Consider the following 11,573-nt stretch of genomic DNA (forward strand, 5'->3'; position numbering starts at 1 on the left):
GTGATCGCTTATTTTAGTAAAAGGCTTAGCAAGACTGAGCGGAATTATTGTGTGATTAGGAGAGAATTGTTAGCAATAATAGATTCCTTGAGATTTTTCCGTCACTATCTTTTAGGTAGAAAATTTGTAATTCGTACAGATCATGTATCGTTAAAATGGTTGATGTCTTTTAAAGATCTGGAAGGACAATTAGCTCGATGGCTCGAAAGACTTCAAGAATTTGAATTCGAAATTATTCATCGAAAAGGACAATCTCACGGGAATGCCGATGGATTATCCAGGCGATCATGTGAAGCTTTCGGATGCGAATACTGCGCTAAAGTCGAGACGAAAAACGCAGAAGAAAGAGAGAAAATGGTCGCTCGCATTATGCTTGTGGGAGAAAATCTGGAAGAGTGGCGTCGTGCTCAGCAAAAAGATCCAAACATTTCATTTATTATACGAGGGAAAGAAACAGGAAAAAGACCATTGCATTCGGAAGTTCCTACCAAGAATGTTTCGGCTCAGATTTATTGGTCTTATTGGGATTCTCTCGTTTTAAAAAATGGAGTTCTCTATAAGAAATGGGAAGCCCCAAATCTTCAAACTAGTTTCCTTCAGTTGATAGTTCCTCAAGATCGGATCAAAGAGATTTTACAGGAAACTCATGATTCTCCGTTCGGAGGACATTTCGGAGTTAACAAGACTCTTGAGAAGATTCGAAAAAGATTCTTTTGGGCAAATTGTAAACAAGACGTAGAGAAGTGGTGCAGAACCTGCAAGATATGTATAGCAAAGAAAGGTCCTTCTGGAAAAGGAAAATCCCCTTTGCAAATTTATAGTCTGGCTATATAATCCTAAGAGAAGTAAAGGGAAAGCCCAGAAATTGCAGAATAATTGGGAGGGTCCTTATTCGGTTATTAAAAGATTTAACGACGTGGTATATTGTATCCAAAAGACTCCTAGGCATAGGAAAAAGGTTGTGCATGCGGATAGGATAACTCCTTTTCTGGAAAGGGATAAGGATTGTTAGAATAGATTAGAGCCCAAAAAATGTCTATTCTATGGAAGATTCAGAGGAAAATTTGAACAGATAAAAGTAGGGTGAATTAATTATTGCGTAATCTTCTTTTTCTTTTACAGAATCTCCGAAGAATAGAAATTTCACTCGAGGGAGAGGTTTCGATTAAAGGAGTGTTTGCGATTCTGCTTTGGGGAGAAACGGAGTTTTCTGGACATGGCGGAGAAGCCGATTTTCGAACTGAGCTTTCCAGGAAGAAGGGGTTTCGTCTTCAGTTCATTCTACGAAGACTGCCTCTCTCGCGGTTTTTGATCCGTGGTTTTCCCGCGGGACTTCGGGCAAATGCTGAGGCAGGGACTTGAGGAGTCCATAAGGGAGCACAAGATGACTCTACGCGGGATTTCGATTGCATGTATTTCCTTTAGATCGTCCGCATACGCATCCCACGCTTGTTGAATCTCGTGCGTCAGCTGATCATCCCAATTTAAGTTCGAGGACCATGTCCCTTGCATGATCAACTTAGCACAAATTGAAATAGGACTAATTAAACCTAACGGATCAAACAGTTTTGAGATTGCCGATAGTACTTCACGTTTTGTTTTAATAGAATTGTTTATCAGTTGACTGGAAAAGTGAAAGATATTGCGTTCAGGATTTCAATTTAATCCCAATGTTTTTATGGTATCTACAGTGATCGTGACCGACGACGATTCTTCGTCCGAATCAATCGTTGCAAATTTATTTACGATTTCTTTGCAATTCGAATGTAATTTATGAAGTTTGAATCCGTCGCTATTTAGCAAATTCTTTAATTGTGCAATTAAATTGATTGCGTCAGTCGTGCACTTGACGCCTGTCAAAATATCGTCGACATATAAATCATTTAATAGTACATGTGACGCTTCGCTAAAGTCACTGATTGCATCGCCAGTCAATTGTCTAACGCACCGTATCGCTAAAAAAGGCGCGCACGCTAGTCCGTATGTTACGGTGTTTAATTGAAATTCTTGTATAGGATCGCTCGAAGAGAATCGCTACACGATTCTTTGATAGTTTCTATCTTTTTTGTGTACCAAAATTTGTCTGTACATTTGATTTTAATCGCCTTTTACTTTGAACGTTTTCAAATTTCGCTCTTCTTTTTTTCCTGATTTCCAATATTCAATGACTTTTTGTTTATATTCATCATCAACTTCATCATCTTTGGAAGAGTCTAACTGTAAGTCAGAAGATGTTTCATCCGCAAAATCAGAAATGTCGTCATCTGTGATTAAAATAGGACCTTAAATATCATTTTGATCTTCAAAAATTAAGGTTTCATGTGTTTCTACAAAAAAGGCATCATTCATTGAATCTTTTATTAGAGTTTCTAATTGAAAACTAAAAGTCCTCTCATCGTCGTTTACAGCAGATTCAAAATCATACTGCGATTGATCAAACGCTTCTTGCAAAAACCGTATAATATTTTTTAGATTCATAGCGGACAGTGATACCAAACGGCGGAGAATTTCCTTTTTCATCAATTAAAAGTAAAACGAGACGGTAGCGCGGAGAGAATTCACATCAGACGAACACGCCGTGTTTGCTTGTGTAGCTTCCGCGCGGCCGAATGGTGGGGGGCAGTGTTGGGGAGCTCATGGTATAAAAGTGGGTATATAAAAGAAAAACCGTTGGAATTTGATAATCCTGTTGACTTCTGTTTTAAAAATTGTGAGACATTTTGCGGGTTCTGCAATGTGTGTGCAGTAATAAGATGTGCTTGGTGCAAAAAATCTTTGTGCATAATAAATTTTTTTAACGAATATCATGTATGCAAAATTTTCAAACAATGATTTAATCGTCAAATCAGCCATTTATAAAATAACAGTAATAATAAAAAAAATTAATGAAATAAAAACACAAAATAATAAAATTAAAACGACAAAAACATAACAAAATTGAAATAACAAAAACCAATCTTTCGTTATCTGTACATAAACGTTCTAACAATGAATCGTGTTCTGACACACTTACAGAAAATAGTGAGAGGCAAGGAGACTCACTCTAATCAAGCACCTCGAAGAGATGTAAATCCGACCGTGCAACTTCCGCGCGGTACATCTCGGGTAACGCTAACGCCGGCGGTTATAAACAATTAATATTTTTAACATGTTTAATTCACTTCACATAACTAACAATAAATGTCATAAGTTGATTTTATTGTATTTTGAAAGTCGCATGTCGAGTTACTGCCTATTCAAGTAATTTTTAGAGTTTTCGTCCGCCATATTGGATCCGCCATATTGAATTTTGAAAATCTGATTTCAGATTCAGTTTCAGCGACTTCAAAAACCAATATATTAAAAAGATCGAACAGTTCAAAAATATAGTTTCACAAGGTGTTTCATGCGCAATGTCAAACGAGTGCGGCAATATAGAGGTTATTAACCCCCCAAATATTTATATATAAAAAAAAAAAAAATACATGTTCCTTAATTAGCTTTCCTTTTGAAGTTTTAATAGATTTCACTTCAATTAGATCAAAACTGATTTTTTTCAGCAAAAAATTGGTCACTTTAGGGGTAGATTAGCCCCCTAATTTTCACTCCCCCTCCAACATACCTAGGTCGATTTTCGTCTTCTATCAAAAGATACTTTCATACCAAAAATCATTAAGAAAGATATTGCAATTTTTCCATTTTACCCCCTATTTTGGGGGGGTCGTTTCACCCCCTAAATATGTTTTTCCGCAGCTAAAAAAAAATACGTGTCCCTTAGTTTTTCATGTATCATAACATATTCAAATTTCAGAAAAATCGGAGAGTGACACTTCCGTAGGTTTACTTGTAAGAGTAAAATAATTACGTTACCGAGGCTAAAATTATGCGGCGCACTGACTTTAATTAGATTAGTAAGAAATGTTGTCGAAGCGCTAAAAATCGAGTTTGACGAAATAACGGCGTGGAGCGATTCCGCGATTGTGTTGGCGTGGATATCCGGCGATCCGTTACGTCAAAAAACATTTGTATCAAATCGAACGGCAAAAATACAGACGAACCTTCCGTCAAAACATTGGCGTCACGTTAGGAGCGAAGACAATCCTGCGGATTTGATTTTGCGAGGCACGAGTCTCAAGAATTTGCAGTGTTGTGCCTCGTGTGAGACACAGAAGGGATGTTGCCGGATTAGGAAGTAGACTTCTGAATCGTCGGGGTTTCTCCGTAGATTTTAGTCTTGTTTAATGTAGAATTACTTCTTTATTCAATATATATATATATATATATGTATATTGGTATATATAATCTTAACAAGACTCGGCGTATGGTTATTTAAAAAAACCTCTGGTAACTTCGTTTCTCTTTTTTGTTCGTTTGACGCGATTCTAGATTTATTCTGACTTTAGCTAATTAACGACTCGTCTTGTTACGAGTCGGGAGTTATCCTCGATGTGTCTCGGTAGGTTGGTCTAATTCAACTCGCTCTCTGTTCACTCCCGAGTTCTTACGTGAACTCGGTTTTTCGTTATTTCATTTGGAAGGGGTGCCTGGCGACAGGCACCCGATTGGTGCATAGCTTTTGCATACGCGGCGAGATTTTGAGCTAAGAGCTGTTCGAAAGATGAAGCTCTTAGCTTGCGTCTTCGCGGTTTCCGGCCCGCTGCTGCATCAGCGGTCTCCACGCGGATTTTATATCCGTTAACTTGTAATTATAGCCTTTCGGGCTGTAACATTCCTCCCCCGTTAAAAAAGAAAAACGGAGGTACGAAGTTTTTCGTTATACCATTGGTTTTAACAATATTTGATTATGTTGATATCTTATTCTATGTATAATTATAGTTTCTCCGATACATAGTAGGTTTTATAATCGTTTCTTAAAATCTAGTACTTTGACTTCTTTTTAGTATTGATCGCGGTATTTCGAAGTCATCGTTTATTATTACTCTTGGCTATTTTTCGTTTTTATTTTTATTATTTTTTTTTCTTTTTACTATTATCTATGCTATAATGGCTATTGCGGGTACTGTCGTTGTTATTCCGATAAATGTCATTGAGTAGACAAATTGCTTTTGTGCAAAAAAAAAAAATTTTTATTCGTTGTTTTGTAAGTCGTTGTCTATAGTTTCTGTCTGTTTCATGTAATTGTCAATTTGCTCGAAATATATTCCTGGACTATGTTTGAATTCTGTTATCTCATACGGTTGACCCTTCTCACTTTCTTTCTTGAGTACTGCAGCGTTGCAGGCTAAGAGTGAGAGTGCCTTGTCGTAGCGTTTCATCGTATACAAGTACCTTATTTCCGACTTTAAATTTTATTTCTTTCGCGTTTTTATCATAATAGTTTTTGATTCGATTTTTTTTTCTTTGTTTACGCGATGTCGAGTTATACGCGTCACCTACTCGTATAGTATATATCTCGTGTGCGTTATCTTTACATATGTCTTCTACAGTTACAAGTGGCGTGTCAATCTCTACGGTAGTATCAGTCGTATTAATCATGCTGACAGGGCATCGAAAATTTTTTGGTTTGACTAGGCATCGTCCGATAAAAATTCCTGGCGCGGTTTGTTCGGCTTTTATCACGCCTATTTTGTTACAATTTGTTGTAGCTTGTACAATAGTTTTACTACGCGGTTTTAATAGGATCTTTTTATACGGGCGCAATTTTATTACCGCGTTTCCTATTTGCAGCTTCTGTTTCCTATAATCGCACGAAACTTTTTTCAGGAATTCTATTCCTATTATTCCATCATATTCCATCGGGAAATCGTCTTTCACGACGTAGATTGCGTGTTTAATTTTTCGGTCGTCCAGATTGATGGTCGCGAAAAATTTTCCTATTGTTCGCGCTTTGTGCCCGGTTATTCCGATCAAAGTAATTTTGTTTTTATGGATTTCGGTTTCGCCTTTTAAATGTTTGACCTTTATTAGGGAGACAGTAGCACCGGTATCGTAAAGCATATTAATCTTGCCGGTTTTTACTTCTCGTATCGGTAGGGTTATCAAGTTCAAGCTTGCCTTCTCGCGAAGCGTCGAACGCACGTGCGTCACCTGATATTCGAGCGCGCGAGTCTTCTTAACCTTATCTCCGCGCTCTCCGTCTTCATCGCTGTTTCGCTCATCCTTGTCGCTGCTTTGCTCGTCCTCGTCGCTGCTACGCTCGGAATCCGTATCACTGTTTCTCGTTTTCGGATTCTTACGACTTTCGGTTGCATTAAATTAAATAAATAAATAATTCGTTCACACAACTATTCTAAATCAAAAATCAAAAATCACAAACTCAAAAAAAAAAAAAAATTTCAAAATCTAATCTCTACTAATGTAATATAATATTCAATCAAATCAAATCAAATCTGGAATAAACTCTGGAATAATCTCTAAAACTCTAAAGTTAATTAAACTCTGGAATTAGCTATAAACTTCTTATTCTTTGGCTTTAGCTTTTCCTTCCGTTTCCTTTCCCTTCTCCTCCAGTCTCTTTTCTTCTCTTATTCTGTTTATCCTCTTCATTACATCCCTTCCTTTTCTATCTTTTTCAAAAATTCTTCTAATGTTATTCCGTCCTTTGTCTCTTCGCATTCTTTCAAAATATGTAACATATTTTCTATTCCTTCTCTGCATATTCTGCATCTCCTTTCTGCCTCCTCCAACCAGTGCTGGCTCTCTTTCGTTTCGTTCCCGCATCTGTATCTCACTATCATATTCCTTTCTTTCTTGTTTCTTTTTCCTCTCAAATATGTTGGTGTTTCTTCTCTGTCATTATATTTTTATATATTTCATTATACTTAGATTCATCTATCCTCTTTCTTCTTATTTGCTCTTTTTTTCTTGCTATTCCTTCCATCATTTTCTATACTATCTTCTTCGTTTCTTCCTTTTTTCTCTTTTCCTTCAATTCTTCCTTTCTTATTTCGGTCTCCTCCAACACTTTTTTTCTCCTTTTTTCCCATTTGCTTTCCTTCCTACTTCTTACCTCTTTTTCTAGTTCTTTTATGCATTCTACTACAAGCTTCTTTTTCGCATTCCTCGCTGTTTCTTCATACTTAATGGCTCTCATTATAGCTTCCATCCTTAATTCCCTCATCTTTGTTTCTTCCTTCATGATATAATTCGGTGTCCTTCTATCTAGTCCTAGAATCCACTTTACATATTTTCTCTTTATCCCATCCATTCTTTCTTCCTTGTTCTAACCCCATATTTCCGCTCCGTATAATGCTATGCTTCCTACCAATGCGTTAAACATCTTTATTCTTCTTGTGTAATCATCTCTGAATAATTTTTCTCCAATGCTCCATGTCATTTCCATCGCTATTGTTGCTCTTCTTATTCTTTCCATTATATGTTTCTCTGCTCCTCCGTTCTTTTGCATAATGTATCCTAAATACCTCATTTCCTTTACATCTTCTATGGCTTTTTCTCCCCATCTCCAATCTCTTTTTCTTACTCGTCCCCTTCCTCTCTCAAATACCAACACCTTCGATTTTTCTGGGCTCAAGATCAAGTCCTTCTTTTCTATATATTTTTTAAATTATTTTATTATTTCTTTCAATTCCTGCTCACTTTGTGCCACCAGAACAATATCATCCGCGTACGTAATCGTCCAAAACTTTTCTTTGCCCACTACTATCCCTCCAGTCTGTTCCTTCCTCATTTCTGCCTCCAGATCCATAATATATATATTAAAGAGAGTAGGGCTCATAGGGCACCCTTGTCTAACTCCTGTGCTTGTCCAGAACTCCTCCGATTTTCTTTCTCCTACTTTCACCGTATTCTTCGTTTCTTTGTAAGTTTCCATAATCCTCTTTCTCAATCTTTCTCCTATTCCTGCCTTTTTCAGCATCTCTCCTAACTTTATCTTATCTACTTTGTCAAACGCTGCTTTGAGGTCCGCGAAAAATGCAAATATCTTTAAATAATTCTCTATTCACTATATATAGTTCAATACGTATATTGCATCTGTCGTTCCTCTTCCTTTTCTAAATCCAAACTTTCCTTTTTCTAGCTTATTTTCTATTTCCTTCTTTAATTTTTCATTTAATATGTTCGCGTATATCTTGTATGCCGTGTCCATCAGTGTTACTCCCCTGTAGTTTTTCACCTCTCCTTTCTCTCCTTTCTTATATATTGGGCTGATTAGTCCTCTGTTCCATTCCTCTGAAATTCCTCCCTCTTTCCATATCCTATTTATTAGTCTCAGAAACACCTCTCCTACCTCTTCAGACATCAATCTCCACGCTTCGTTCTCTATCCCATTCTCTCCTGGTGCTTTTCCTTTTTTCAATTTTCTTAATTACCTTACGAGTTCATCCCTCGATATTTCTTCATCTTCTTCGTCACTCCTCTGTATCGTTTCTTCCTCTTTTCTCTCCCCCAGAATTATCTTTTCTTTTGTTCCTTCCAGCAGCTCCATAAAATGTGCATTCCATTTTTTCATATCTATATTTTCGTCTATTCCTTCTCTTTTCTTCCTAAATTTATTTATATATTTCCACGCTTCTTCCTCTGTTCTTATTGATTTTATCTTCTGTTCTTCTTCCTTTTCATGCCTTCTCTTTTCCTCTTTTCCTCTATTCCTTCCTTTTTTCTGCGTATTCTCCTCTGCCAATCTTATTTTTTTCTAGTTTTCTCAATTCTTTTCTCAGTTCCCTCTTTTTTATTTTCCATACTTTGCTGTGCCATTCCTTCTTTTCTAATTTTCATGGTATTATTCTTTTCTCCACTTTCATAATCGAATCTTTTACTTTCTTTTCTATTTCCATATCTCTCCATTTTTCTCCTTTGTGTATACCCATCCTTTACATTTTCCATGATAGTACTCTACTCCTTCTTCTAACCATATGCTTCTTTCTATCTGAACCACATTACTTTTTCTTCTCTTTCTCTTTTCTCTACCTTCCAATTCAACTTCTACCGGTACATGATCCGACTCTGTTCTAATTCCTTCCTCCACCTTCTTTACCTCTTCAATTGCCTTTTCATTCGATACCACATAATTTATTACTGATGTTCCCATCTCTCCGATATATGTCCATCCTCCTTCCTTTTCAAAACTTCCATTCAGAATCATCCAACCTCTTTCCCTTATTTTATTTAACATTACTCTTCCTTCTCTATTTACCACTTTGTCCTTTGATCTTCTTGTCTCTTCTTTCTTTCTTTCTGTTTCTATTCCTATTCCTACCGGCCCTCCTTCCGTCTCTGTTCTTGCATTAAAATCTCCTCCTGACAACAGATATCTTTCCTTTTTCTCTTCTATTTCTTTCATTATATTGTCCAATGTTTCCTCATTATCTTGACTATATAAAGTTACAATTCTCCATCTATTTTTATTATATATAAAACTAATCTCTATTGCTCCTTTGTTTATTTCCTTTACCTTGATTCCTTCCAAATCCTTCCTTATTGCTGTTATAATTCCACCTTTAGCTCTTCCCTTTATATTTTCCTTTATTGGCGGTACACAGTTCCATGCATAATTATTCGACACTTTCTTGCAGATCTTCTTCCATTTTTCTTCCTCCATCCACGTTTCTGTTAATCCTATAATGTCAAAATCTTCTAAATATTCCCATGTTTCTTCACATTTATTTGATAATCCTGCGATATTCCAGAAACAAATTTTTAAACCCCTCTCTCCATCCTCCTCCTCTTCGTCCTGTTTCTCTCTTTCTCATTCCCTTCTCACTCTCCTTTTCTCTTTGAGTTTTTCTTTTTTCTCATTTTATCTGTACCATTTTTCTCTTCAAATTGATCTTCTTGTATCCAATTTTTGCTTTGCTGTCTCCTTTCTCTCTTTCTTCTCGTGCCATTTCCTTCAATTTTTGTTAAATCTCCCTTTCTCTTCTTGTTAAGTCATCCTCTATTATAATACCCTTCTTCAACTCTTTCTTCTTGTACATAACCTCTCTTTTTTGCTCCCAGTTTTCTATCTCCGCTATCACTAAACTTTTCTCCTCGTTCTGCCTTATTTTTCTTGTCTTACTTACCATTGTCTTTACTTTTAAGTTGACCTCTAAAAATTCTATCACTTCCTGCTTTAAATTCACTATTTCCCATTTTACACCTTTTATAACAATATTATTTTCTTCTATCCTCTCTCTCCTTTTTTTATTAATACATTCCATCGCTGCTATTCTCCTCTCCATTGATTTCTTCTTTTTTCTGCACTCTTCACTTTCTTTCTTTCTTTCTCCCTCCCTTTCTCTTCTCCTCCTCCAATATTGGTTCTTTCATTCTTTCCATCTCTTCTCTTATTTCTTTTCTCATTTCTTCTATCTCCCTTATTATTTTCTCTAACTTTTTGTCCATATATCTTCTCCCGTGACATATTTTTCCTTCGTCCTTTCATCTCCCTTGTTCTTGTTCCTGCCCGCTGTCGTCGCTGTCTGCTTTTGTAGCGCTCGTGCACGTGTATATATATATATATATATTTAGCGGGAAAGAGATTCCTACTCATGCGTCTTGGATGCAGGTAGATATATAATAACTATTTGGAAACCACTGCTGAGGCGTCCCGGATCGATAAATATGTGATGAGTATATTTTTTATATGTATAAAAAATACTTTATTTCTTCTTTGGTAACAGACAGTATCACAGTATTAAAGGCAGACAAAAAAGAGTGTGTTCGGTGAGGAAGAACTTAGCTTACTTAATATCTAGACAGGAATCATCTTTGGCTAGTGCGCATGTGAGGAAGAACTTAGATTACTTAATATCTAGATAGGAACCATCTTTGGCTAGTGCGCATGTGCGCGGTATAAAGTTACTAGAGAGATGCCATATTACTCCCTCCTTAGCAACTTTGCCTAAGTTGCGAATGTGACCTTTTTGGCTAGAGGATAGGCCTTCGTAGGTTGCTGTGCTGTGGCGGGTATGTCCCGGTGCATGTTGCGTCTCCCGGGGGTATTATCTCTTGGTAGGCCGGCTTCAGTCTTTTCGTGGAAATGGTTACCCTCCTCTCCTTTGATTTTGAGCTTAAAAACTCGATCGGATATCCTTTCGATAATCTCGTACGGGCCTTTGTAGGGGCAGTCGAGAGGCTTTTTGACGGCGTCCACTCGAACGAATACATGGGAACAGCTAAAGAGGTCCTTATAACTGAATACCCTGGGCCTGATGTGGTGAGCTGGCGGTGTTGGTCGTATTTTACGCATGAATTTGTGTAACTTTTCGATGAATATCTGAGGGTCTTCTGGTGGGTCTTCGTCTATAAAGAATTCTCCGGGTAGACGGATTGGAGTTCCATAAACCAATTCCGCTGCACTGGTCTTCAAGTCCTCTTTGACGCTGGCTCGTAGTCCCAACAGGACCGTGGGGAAGATGTCTACCCACTCGGTGGATGCATGGCAGCGGATGGCGGATTTAAGAGAGCGGTGAAACCGTTTCTACCATCCTATTGGAGGACGGATGGTAGGCTGTAGTCTTGGTCCTGTGTGCGCCTATAAGCTGAATGAGGGCCTGAAATAATCTAGATTCAAACTGAGAACCGCGGTCCGTAGTTACGGTTGCTGGAGCACCGAACGAGAGATCCACGTTGTATGGAATGCGTCCGCGATTGTATCTGCGCTGATGTCCTTGATCGGAATGGCTTCCGGC

The 11,573-nt window shown here is 37.5% G+C and overlaps 1 pseudogene; it reads right to left on the reverse strand.

Annotated features, from left to right (window-relative positions):
- Window positions 1-6,399: 6,399 nt before the first annotated feature.
- Window positions 6,400-7,627, reverse strand: LOC146724376 (uncharacterized; annotated as a pseudogene).
- Window positions 7,628-11,573: the final 3,946 nt, after the last annotated feature.

This window comes from Nylanderia fulva, unplaced genomic scaffold, assembly GCF_048542155.1.
Source record: "Nylanderia fulva isolate GAGA-0341 unplaced genomic scaffold, ASM4854215v1 Scaffold136, whole genome shotgun sequence".
In the NCBI taxonomy this organism is placed as follows: domain Eukaryota; kingdom Metazoa; phylum Arthropoda; class Insecta; order Hymenoptera; family Formicidae; genus Nylanderia; species Nylanderia fulva.